The 12,925-nt window shown below is 38.9% G+C and overlaps 1 protein-coding gene across 7 annotated transcripts in view; it reads right to left on the minus strand.

Moving 5' to 3' along the window:
- EML6 (EMAP like 6) overlaps positions 1-12,925 on the minus strand; it is a 257,346-nt gene that overhangs the window by 161,275 nt on the left and 83,146 nt on the right. The gene's annotated exons all lie outside the window — the stretch shown is intronic.

The raw sequence follows: 12,925 nt of genomic DNA on the forward strand, positions 1-12,925 counted from the left end.
TTTCACATCTTCCAACTGAAGAAAACACTGATCACCTTTTATCCAAATCTGTTTCTCATTTAAATTATCTAACAAGGTGATCTCAAGAGAAAGAGGCTGAACTGTCCCCAAAGTCATTAATTACTTTGTCTAATTGAAACGTTCACTTTAGCAGAGGCTCAGCACAGTCTGACAATCTCATTTGGTCTTACCCACTGGTTACCTTGAAAATTAGGCGCTACTGTGATTGTAATTATTCAATTTAAAGTCATCTGTATAGTTTTATAATTGTTTTATGTTGTGAAATTTAATTATTGATTTTCAAAATATTGTTTTCAAGTTAGATTTTGACTTTAATTTTTTTTTTTTAATGTTGTTGCTAGGGAAAGGTTCTCTTCTCAGAATTAAATCTGCTTGCAGAAGCGCCGGATACTATCCTCATTAGGATTTCAAAGCATGAAGGGGTCCCAGAGTCAAGTGCCATTTCTGTGTCTGTTGCTATAGATTATACAGTTTAAGTTAAAGTTTCCATTTTACATAGATCACTGTGACACCAAAAAACTACAAATTACAATTGTGGTTTGTATAACAATTTTCCTCTGTAGTTTGATAAAAATGAAACTTCGTCAAATACCAACTGATATTTTAAGGAGTCAGTAGCCGTTGAGAAGTATTTTTCCTAGATGGAAAAAAAAAATCACCCTAATGTTTTAAATTCAGTGTGTACAGATGTTGTGCCTTTCTAAAAAAATAGATGTTGGGAATCAAGAGCACATTACCTATATAGGAAACTAGCTCATTGTATAAACTTACGCTTATATAATAAACAGAAATCGGCCGGGCGCGGTGGCTCAAGCCTGTAATCCCAGCACTTTGGGAGGCCGAGACGGGCGGATCACGAGGTCAGGAGATCGAGACCATCCTGGCTAACACGGTGAAACCCCGTCTCTACTAAAAAAATACAAAAAACTAGCCGCGCGAAGTGGCGGGTGCCTGTGGTCCCAGCTACTCGGGAGGCTGAGGCAGGAGAATGGCGTAAACCCGGGAGGTGGAGCTTGCAGTGAGCTGAGATCTGGCCACTGCCCTCCAGCCTGGGCGACAGAGCCAGACTCAGTCTCAAAAAAAAATAAAATAAATAAAATAAATAAAAATAAACAGAAATAGAAATTTTCCCATTTCAATTTTCAGCATCTGCTTACACAGTAAATAGAAGTAGACTTTTTTTTTTTTTTTTTCCAGTTTTTAGCGTGATGTTAATGAGAGTATACGTTCTGACATCAGACACTGGATTTGTATGTTGGCCGCCCTTGCTATCTCTGGTTCTTTGGACAAATTACTTCATCTTTTGCCTCAGTTTCCTCATCTAAAAAGAGGTAATACAGAAAACAGATGATACAGTGAGTCTAGAGTACTTAGCAGAGTGCCTGGCACAGAGTATGATGAATACAAATTTCATCATTTGTGTAATTGGCATTATATATCTATAACCAACATAAGCATATCTGTGTGAATATGGCTTCCAAAAACAAAATACGTACTTTAAATGCACGTTGGACATCTGAAAAGTGCTCGCTGGAAAATATATCTTTAGGAATCTTCATAAGCAAGTAATACAAAAAACCCATAATAAAGGGTAGCTTTCACAATAGGTGAATGCTAGAAGCTTTGTAACTATTTAAGGTTGTAGAACACTTTGGCATTCAGTTGGTGAGAGATGATCAATAAGAAAGGACCCTCCCAATCTCAATTTTGTTGAGACACACCTGTTATTTCAAAGTATCTAGATGTCCCAGAAAACTGCAAGATTATGGCATGCCATGTTTGCTCATTAAGCTGAGTGGATGGAAGCAGTCTGAAAACTCTGTTTGTTGATAAACCAGTATATTTTAGCTCATTCACTTATTCAACAGGTCCTTATGGACCTATGGTATGTGAGGTACAGTACCATAGATATATAAACAGAAATCACACTGCTGTCTTTCAAGGAGCCCACTTTCAGGGGAAAGAGACATGTAAATAAATAATTACAATATGTCAATATATATACACAGTAACATAGAAAGATGGAGGATGGAGAAATATAGAGGATGGAGTGACCAGCTGTCCAGGACATTAGGGAAGACATGAGTTCATATGACAGACAAGGTGCAAAGGGGATTCATGAGAAAAGACAATGTCCTCCACAGTTTAAGTCTTACACAGAATGGCAGGAAATGAGATGGGTCAGGCAGGCAGTGGCGGCTCTTGAAAGCTGTCTTAGCCAGGCCAGGAAATTAGGGTACCAATGACTATTTTGAGCAGGACACAGCATAAACAGTTTCGTAGTTGAGGAAGGTAACCCTAGCAGTGATGAAATGCAGGGGCAAGGACAGATCTGTGAGGGGTGTTAGGATAGGCAGGGTGGTCAGTTAGGGACCAGGGAGAGATAGTGAGGGAAGACATGGGTAGAAGGGATAAAGAAGAAGAGTCAAGAGCTATTGGGGGCGAGAACAGAGAGGGAAAGGCTTAGGATGTTTGAGACTAAAGGACGAGCTTGGGCACGTTCAAGTTGAAAGAAGATTTTGTGTGGGCAACTGGGTTTGTAACTCACAGAGCCTGGCTATAGTAAAGTTTGAAGCCTATAAGCCTGATCCTGGGAAAAGATGGCCTAACTCTATCCTATTTTTAGTGGGGAACCCAAGGAGACTCCTCAGGTTAGCATCACACCTGGAGTCCTCAAGGCTAGGAAGATGATGATTGAGTAGATGGTATGCTCCGTGAGGGCAGGAGCTGTCTTCCATCACTCTAAACAGTTCATGGAACATGATACAGCAGAGTAAGCATTAACAAAATACTTCAAGAGGGAATGAATGGTGCCAATAATCTTGGCTGCCATATTGCCTCTCCCCCTGCTATAAGGCAACAGATTCCACCCAGGGACTAGAAAATAAAGAATGAGCATATTTCCCCTGGATGGCCAGAAACACTTTCAAGAGACATAAATTGAACTCTTTTGCTGTGATCACAGCTTCTGTTTTAAAATCCTTGAGATACTTGGTAGATTCCTGAGATTCTGAAGCATCCAGAAGGAAATAATAAATCATTGCTCCAGGCAGTTGTTCTTACTCTAATCCCATAATTCCTGACTTATTTCAGTTCTTTGAATGAGGGGTTGGGAGAATGGAATAAACAGATTTCAACAAGTCTTCAAATAACTTACCAGCCTTAGTTACTCAGCAGCGCTATCCCAAACACCTCACATTTTGGATTTAAAGTATTTTTACTTTGGTTATTATTCTTTTCATTCATATTGAAGCCCATAAATTTATCACATTTATTAAAAAGTTCACATTGCAATTTTTTTTTTTCTTGCCAGAAGTTCCTTCACACTGTTTGTTAAATCACCTCTTTACAGCCCTTTCTCCAGTCTTCCTTTGCCATTTGGGTACATTAACAAAGTGAGCTTTTTCTCCTTTCATGAGCCAGTCTCTGATGTCACCTCACTGGCTTGATGCAACATGATTGCTTAGAGTGACTCACAATGTTACCATTTATCTATGTCCATGTCAAGAACAGCAAGAACAGAGAACCACTTTTATTCCCTTTACTATTTGTTACCTTTCCCATCAGCTTCCCAGAAACTTCACTCCTTTCACCAGAGTGGCATGTCTCATCCAGGGCACAGCCAAATGGCATCCATGTGTCATCCAGGGCACAGCCAAATGACATTTACTTCTCTTTTAAATTTGTCATGTCATTTCAAAAGCACATGTTAAGCCTCAAAAAAGGAGAAAAGCTCACAAACTTTACTCATTAGATTTGCAAGAGAATATAAGGTATCAATAATAGTGGAGTTACAGATTTATTAAGTATTTATTTAATAAATAAAATTCCACATATCTTTGGAATTTTAGTTCAGAAGCATTTTAAATGACAGGTGAGTATTATGTTTGAATTTTCCCCATATGAAACCAAATCCATCCTTTTCCACCTATCTCAAAATTGCTCTTTGCTCCTTTCTGAGTTCTCTGAGCCTCTGAAGGCACCCTCCAGCCACACTGTTAGTCAACCAGCAGATTAAAAGGTCAGGTCTTTGTATACAATTAAGGGGCTGTGATGTAAAGAACCCTGTCCCCTGAATTCCTAGGCTTTTTATAAGATCTCATGAGAAATGGCCAACTGTTGTGTTCTCCTACAGAGGAAGTCACAGAAGCGGAGAGTACCACCATCACACAAAATGCTTGTTCTACCTTGGGCTTCTTGTCATCCTCTTTACCATGTTATGACTGGATGTATGGACACTACTTATCTCTATTTTAAGTCTATCTGCCAACTGAGAGTCCGTATATTTAATTCTCTGCTTTTCTAAGAAAACTTGCAACTTTTTCAAGTTATTTTAGCTATGACAACACTGTCACAATATTAAAACTTTTAAAGTTGACATCCTTTCATTAAGAGTCTCAATACAATGCAAGTCTCATTCCACACCTACATAAAAAGGTTTGCTGTCACTCTTTTTCCTTTGGTACTCAGTTTATTGCATTTATTGTAATTTACATATGGCAACAAAAAAGGGATCAAGTTTTGAAAGAACTGTTTTTTAATACATAAACCTGGTTCTGTTGGGAAATCCCATCTTCTGTTTCCATAGCAATAGAAAGCACTGCAGAGAAGGACTTTCACCGACCTATCTGGGAGAAGAAATTGATTTCTTTCTCTAGCATGCCAGGAGGGAAAAGCATGTCCTTCCTGATGTCAGATGAGATCAGGAATATTTCCAAACAGCTTGTGTAAAAGAAAAGATGAGAATCAAAAGGGTCATGGAAGGAAATAGCCTTGCTTACGAAATTAAACAACAACAAAAAACACTAATCAATACTAACCATTCTTGATTCTTTGAGGCAAAAAATTTTATGAGCACTTGTTCCAAGTGCAGTATGTAAAAAATATTCATAATTCTTAAGCCTCATTTCATTTTTGCCCAGGCTGCTTCAGCGATTCTCAGTAATAATTTATATGTTTTTTCTTTTTTTTAAAAAAAAAGGTCTCACCAGGAAAGCATGAAAGCCTTCTCCCTCCCTCCCCTGAAGATAACCTTGAGAGCAGCTTTCCAATGTCAGAGGCAGAGGCACATCAAAATTAGGTTGGATTGTCTGAGGACAGAAGGGGAGGTTGCTGTTTTGGGGATTGAAGGGTGAGTGACCCAACCTCAGTGGATGTTCATCTGCAAGGCAGAAAAGGCAAAGGCAGGCCTGATTTGAACACAGTGGCCTGGAAATAGTGGAACCTCAGATGGGGATGGCTGCATTCCAGTCCCGGTCCCAAGAGATGCGCTTAGTACTTGAGTGCCCCACCACAACTGTGATCTCGACACCACAGAGAGGGCTCCGTCTTCCAGGAGGTGGGCTTGGGCAGCACAAACAGGAACGACAGCAACATGGACAAACCACCAAACTCCACTGCCATTTTCCTGAATTATGTGAACCCCACAGAATCCGTATAATCCATGGTCGAGCAGGGGGCCCTAAAACTGGACTTTAACAAGCTTGATGAGTGGTGCATCTCATGAGAATGTGATATAGTAACATAAAGAAACATAATACCTTGCCATAATTGTATGCTATACTTACTGGTAGGAAACTATATTCCAGCAATACCTTCGTATAACAGAATGGTTGAAAACATGCCATACAGTGGCATGGTTGGAGCCAGCTTAGACTGGCTACCAAAACTTGATTAAGTTTTAGCAACTTTGTAAACCAGTTAATCACAGCCACTGTTAGATATTATATAGATTTACAATTACATAAATTATATTAAAAGCAAAGGTAATACATACTGAAAGCTCACCACTTGGTAATTATTTTACTACATTTAATTGTTCTCTATAGTCAAAGTTATTTATTGCTATCCTATCCATATGGTAGAAATACCATAGATGGTGTATTACTACATACCTCTTCCCAACTCCATTTTCAGTGATGTCACATTGGTGGCTTGAAGTCAGCCATAGTGGATTACATCACGGAAATCAGTAAGTGCTACAAATCAGGGCTTAATTTATTGTTTTGTTGATTGTCTAAAGAGATAGGATAAAATGTTGATAATGCAGAATAAGCATAAAAGTGTGTCACTCTGTAGCTGTTACATTGTAAATACAAAAAATTGAGAAAACATTCTCAATATTCTCTCACATCATTGACCAACAAGTGTAGTTCCAACACAAATGTTGGCTGATAGCTTTATTTACATTAATAAGGAAAATGTAAAACATACATATTGGAACCTTAATCATTTGCCAATGATGTGAACAACTTCCTTGCTGAACCAGATGGTAATCAAGAATTTATTCCTCATTTGATTTTGTCAAGTCATGGTTAAACTGCAACCATAGACTGACCACAGATACAGGGTTTAGAAAAAGAGTAAAAAAAAAAAAAAAAAAAAAAAAAAAATCAATGAAAGCATTCTATCAGAATTGATTGGCTGTATGGAATAAAAAGTATGACATTTTATTATTTGCAAGTTGTGCATTATATATTATTTATATCAGTAAAGTGTATAAGTTTATTAACGCATATGCATACATTTTTTTCTCCTGGAGAGCTGTTTGTTCAGTGACAAGTGCATCACTGAAACCTGTCTCCTCCACTTACTGGGAAAGAACTGTTTCCCATATATCACCTTCAGCAAATTACTCAACCTCTCTGTGCTCCAGTTTCTCATCCATAAGAATGGGAATAATAACAGTACCTACCTCAAAGAAAGTGGGTATTATGAGGACTTAATAAATCCTAAAGCAGTGATTAAAACAGTAGCACTTAAAACATACCACTATATAGGTGTATTGTTATTAATTAACTGCCATGTGATGGACCCACATGAAACCTACCCCTCACCCCTAGGAACGGACATTCTTTTTTTTTTTTGAAGACAGAGTTTCACTCTTGTTGCCCAGGCTGGAGTGCAATAGCGTGATCTTGGCTCACTGCAACCTCCACTTCCCAGGTTCAAGTGATTCTCCTGCCTCAGCCTCCCGAGTAGTTGGGACTACAGGCACATGCTACCACGCCCAGCTATTTTTTGTATTTTTAATAGAGACAGGGTTTCGCTATGTTGGCCAGGCTGGTCTCGAACACCTGACCTCAGGTGATCCACCCACCTCAGCCTCCCAAAGTGCTGGGATTACAAGCATGAGCCACCGTGCCCGGCCAGGAATAGACATTCTAAGTCAGAGAAACTCATGTACATAGTGAGCTATAGTGAACTCTCTTTGAATTTAAAAATAAGACTATCCTCTGAGATTTAAACTGATAAAAACCATTCAGAATGGACAAGATCAGTTATTTGAAGATGCTTCCCTAACAAGAAAAGATCTAAAGCAAGAAAAACAGTTTAGAAGTTTAATCCAGTCATGACTGGACAGTAAGAGAACCTGGTCTCAACTACTGGGAAAAATATACACATATATACTACATGTATATATACACATACACACATATATACGTACATGTATATGTCAGAAAAAAATGTTAATAAAAGAAGTTCTGCTTAAAGTCTTTATAAAAAGGAATTAGAATTAAGACATAATATTGCTATAAGGATAGACATACAAATCAATGGTATAGAACTGAATCCATATACAGACCCACACTTACATGATCAACTCGTTTCCAGCAAAAGTGTTAAGATAACTCATCGGGATAAAGGATTGTTTTTCAACAGATAGTGCTGGAACAACTAGGTATCCATATGGAAAGAAGTGAACCTTATCTTCCCTTCTACTATATACAAAAAAACCTCAAATTTAAGATCTAAACCATGTCATTGATAGAAAAAAAAATAAGAAAATCTTTGTGATCTTTGAAAGATAATGGTCTCCTAGAGAACAAACAAACATGAACCATTAAACAAAGGATAAATTGGACTTAAAAAATAAAAACTTCTGGTTTTTGATAGACACTATTAGGAAAATGAAAAGGCAAACCACAGACTAGGAGAATGAAAAGAAAAAAACAACAAAATCACTGAAACTTCTACCCAGAATATATAAAAATGCTTACAATTTAATAAGAACACAACTCAATTTAAAATATGGCTAAAAGGCCTGAACATTGTCAAGGACAACTAAAATTTAAAAGACTGATAATACCAAGTGTTGCTAAAGACACAGAGCAACTCCAATGCATATATATTGCTAACAGGAAATGTAAAATGATAAATCACTTTGGAAAGTCTTTTGGCAGTTGCTTATAATGCTTACCATTATGATCTGGCAATTCCACTCTTTGGAATTTATCCAAGAGAAACAAAAAGGAAATGTCTAAACAAAGACTTGCATACAAGTCTTTATAGATTTATAAGAGCCAGAAATTGGAAATAGGTCACATGTCCAACAAGTGAATGGATATATTATCATCTATTCATGCAATGGCATTGTTCTCAGCCATAAACAGAAATGGAACTAGTGACATCCACAGCATGGATTAGTCTCAAAAATATTATATTGAGTGAAAAAGCCCTGGAGCATTCAGTGGAATACTCAAGTCACTAATACCTTCATCATATGTTAGTTGCCAAGAGATACTGTTTCTAGTTCACAACCCCAAAAATAAAAGGTATGAAAATATAACCTAAGGCTATAAAGGTAAATATTAAGGGAATAAAAAATAAAATAACCCTCAGGGAGGAGAAGGAAAGTGATGTAAGAATGGTATCAAGTATCTTAAAAGGAAGTCAACATGTCTAAAGAAAATAAGAAATAGCCATTAATCATACTGTTTTGAGATGTGGAAGTAACCACCAGAGAGAACAGTCATGAAAATTAGAAGTGTTCCTTTAAAAAGTAGATTGCAGATAGGAAAGAGCAGGGCAGGGGCAAATTTACATTATAATGCTTTCTGTAATTTTGTATCTCCATTGTTCTGATACAAATATAAAGATTAAAACAAAAGTGATCCTGGAGAAATATAAACTGATTAACTTACACAAGAAGGCATCTGTTGGTTTAGAAGCCTTCCACAGGCAGGAAGTGGGAAGGGTTGTCTGATGGCTGTATCAGATTTATCAACCCCCAGATGTTCTCATCAGTATAATTGCTACTGATAAAAGAATTTGATCAGCATGGCTAGTCTTACAGTGCATTCTCTGAAAAAGAAGAAATACTGCCTAAGACTGTAACACAACAATTTGCTAATGAGAAGTTTCACTAATGAGAGGGGTCTATGTGAAACCCAGCTTTCTGGAGCTATTCATCCTTTTTTCCTCCTCTCTTTAAGCAAGGAGTATGACTCAAGCATTGAGGATTATATCTGGCAGAAGTCCTGGTAATTTAGGATAATTAAATATGCCAGTCATGTGTTTCAGTAAGGTCTGATTAAATACTTTAGAGAAGTCATTAATGAATCCATCTGGTCTAGTGGCTTTGCCAGATGGCAAAATGTTACTACCCCTATCTGTGCTGCTCCTGGAGCATTCTACCTCTCTTGTAGTGTAGCACGCAGTCATTTTCAGGGTAAGTCTTAATTTGCTAGTTTATACTATCAAGGGATTTGGAAGGTGGAAGGCAAGCCTAATATTACACCACACCAACTGAGCCAGAAGATTAAGGCTGCATTAAATGGCCTATCATTCTAGTGTTGAATTCAAAGTGATTTCATCATTTCCAGTTCCTCAGAATGTTCTGCCAAACATCTCAAATGGTACCCTGTCCATGAGTGGAGAGTCAGCACCACAGGCAGAAGTGACCAGCTGTATTCCACACACACAGGAGGTAACACTCTAAGAGGAGAATTTCAACTATTTCAAAATTGAAATCCTGGAATTATTTTCTCCATGTGGATGGTCACTTAAAAAGAAAACTGGCCACCTGTTTAAATATAGAGTTGCACAGCCTCGTGAAAGGTGCATTAAAATGGCAGTCTTCAGGCCGGGCGTGGTGGCTCACGCCTGTAATCCCAACGTTTTGGGAGGCCGAGGCGGGCGGATCACAAGGTCAGGAGATCGAGACCATCCTGCCTAACATGGTGAAACTCCCTCTCTACTAAAAATACAAAAAAAAATTAGCCGGGCGTGGTGGCGTACGCCTGCAGTCCCAGCTGCTCGGGTGGCTGAGGCAGGAGAATGGCCTGAACCCTGGAGGTGGAGGTTGCAGTGAGCCTAGATCGCTGCACTCTAGCCTGGGCAACAGAGTGAGACTCTGTCTCAAACAAACAAGCAAACAAACAAAAAAACAAACAAATAAAATGGCAGTCTTCAAGCTGTTCTGATAGCAGAGTTCACCTTTAACTTAACAATTCCCTCATCAGTTTGGTCAAAATGCAAGGCATTCTCCAAAGCACTGACAACGGCAAGTTTAAGATAATCACTTCACTAACTGGTGCCTAAGGCAAAGGCTTAAACAGAAGTGACAAGAAACAAAAGGGGCTTGGAGCTGCTAGAGGAGGGTCTAGGGTGGCTTGACAAAGGTATGAAGCAAAGATAAAGCAGAGAAAAAAGCACAGTGTTTTATTACCACCGTCAACCCCTTACCCCTCAATTGCATTGACTCCTGAAGCTGAGGAACAGGGCTAAGTTGAGGTCCTATTCTTTTCTAATGAAGCCAAGTTTGACTAGTGGACCAGTTTAGTTGGCTTTGATCATTTATGTTCATGAAACTTGCTTCCAAGGGCACTTCCTGGCCATACGGAAACTACAGACACCACACGATGGCAGCTCACACTCGGAGCTCTGGCTTTTGCTTTGCTTTTGTGGGTAACAGCACCCCCCGCTTCCCCTTCAGTTTCATTTTGTTCCTCTTTCTTCTGTCCTGTTTCCCTTTCAAGTTTCTTCTCTTTCAACGAGGATCATATGTAATATTTCATCCAGCATGTTTGTGTTTGTTTGGAGGAGTAAGTGGGCAGGAAGGAGGGGACCTGTGTCACCCCAGTCTCCCAAGTTTCCAGAACTGGAAACCCATCGTTGACTGTTGCCCATTACCCTCAGTTCTGCAGTTTGCATTCACTCACTGTGGAACTATCACTGAACTTGGCATAAGTGACTAATTAAAACCTTTTTAAGATTCCATGTGTAAGAGTGTGTCTCTCTAGAGAGCAGAGAACATGCTGCAGTTTTCATCTGCCAAATGGGGTAAATGGGAACGCTCAGCACAGGGTCTGAGACAGTGGGCATTCAAATAGTAGCCATAAGTAACAAGGCCTTTTATCAGAGCAACTAAATAATAATAATAATTATTATTATTACTATATATATAATTATTATTATTATTACTACTACTATTATGAGACGGCGTCTCACTCTATTGCCCGGCTGAAGCACGGTGGCATGATCACAGCCTCGACTTCCCCAGGGCTCAGTGATCCTCCCACCTCAGCCTCCAAAGTAGCTAGGACCACAGGCACATGCCACCATGTCTGGTTAATTTTTGTATTTTTTTGTAGAGATGGGGTTTCACCATGTTGCCCAGGCTGGTCTCAAACTCCTGGGCTCAAGTGATCTGCCCGCCTCAGTCTCCCAAAGTGCTGGGATTACAGGCGTGAACCACTGCACCCTGCCTACTAAAATTACTACCAAGTTAAAAAAAATTCAAACTCTTAGAAGTACGAGATAAGTTACTTATTGTGATTTTTAGATGCAGAAAATAAAAACTTCATTTTATTCTTTCTTGTATCAGGGGCATTCATTCTAATTCTGCCATCAGTATTTTAAAATTCTGTCATCAGTATTTTAAGAGAATGTTAGCTACAAGAGGGCAGGGATTTTACAGTCTGTTTTTTCCATTGATGAACCCTGGAACAGCACCGTGCCTAGCCTCTAATGGACACTTTTAAAAATACAAGTTGAATAAGTTGACATGTATAGCTTCAGATATCTGAATAAGAGTAAGATGGATGCCAAGAACATATTCAATGACACAAGCATCCTTCATGCACAAAATTCCTGTCACGAACTCTTTAGACAAGAAAGATCATGAAAAATACCACTTATTCTTGATATCAGTAGTTTAAGAAATAGTTATCCAGATGACCAAAATCAGTTTTTAAAAGTGCCATTCTGAGAAGTGATGGCATGACATTTTAATACATAGGGCTTCATACTTTTCTAACCAAATTAGGTACAAAATAATAACCAGATTTGGGATGTTGGTTTTGAAAAATTACATTAGACTCCTTACAATAGTTTGTTCAGAAGAAAATCATTAAATGGAAATGAAAGGACCTTTGAAAGCTAATAACACTGCAAACAAGCCTAATTCAAGGTCACTGATTTTCCTTTGTATTTTAGTTCAACAGAAATGGTTTCATGGGGAAATAGATTCATCCATATTCTATTATTTCACAAAAAAAGACAAGCATGCCCTCCTCAGAGCTGGCACAAGCAATCCCAGACATCACACTGGGGAGTCAAGCATGAATAAACTCCTACTTTGACACAAGTATCCCTCCAGAGATGGTTAATTCATGTAAGCATCACTTTAGGCCAAGGCTGACCCAGCCCACTTTATATTACTTCATATTCTCAGACATGTCATAGGAAGCAATTTTCAATTCCAATGAGAAACTTTTTTTTTTTTTTTTTTTTTTAAGACTGAGTCTCCCTCTGTCACCTAGGCAGGAGTGCAGTGGTGAGATCTCAGCTCACCGCAAGCTCCGCCTCCTGGGTTCACACCATTCTCCTGCCCCAGCCTCCCGAATAGCTGGGACTACAGGCACCTGCCACCATGCCTGGCTGATTTTTTATATTTTTAGTAGAGACGGGGTTTCACATTAGCCAGGATGGTCTCGATCTCCTGACCTTGTGATCCGCCCGCCTCAGCCTCCCAAAGTGCTGGGATTACAGGCGTGAGCCACCATACCCGGCCTCAGTGAGAAACTTTTAAAGAAAAGAATTTAATGTCCAGGTCTAAGTAAATGCAAGGAAAGAGATAACATGAAGGGTAACTTTATTCTAGCTCCTTGACCCCTAATGA

This window comes from Macaca fascicularis, chromosome 13, assembly GCF_037993035.2.
Source record: "Macaca fascicularis isolate 582-1 chromosome 13, T2T-MFA8v1.1".
Classification (NCBI taxonomy): Eukaryota; Metazoa; Chordata; class Mammalia; order Primates; family Cercopithecidae; genus Macaca; species Macaca fascicularis.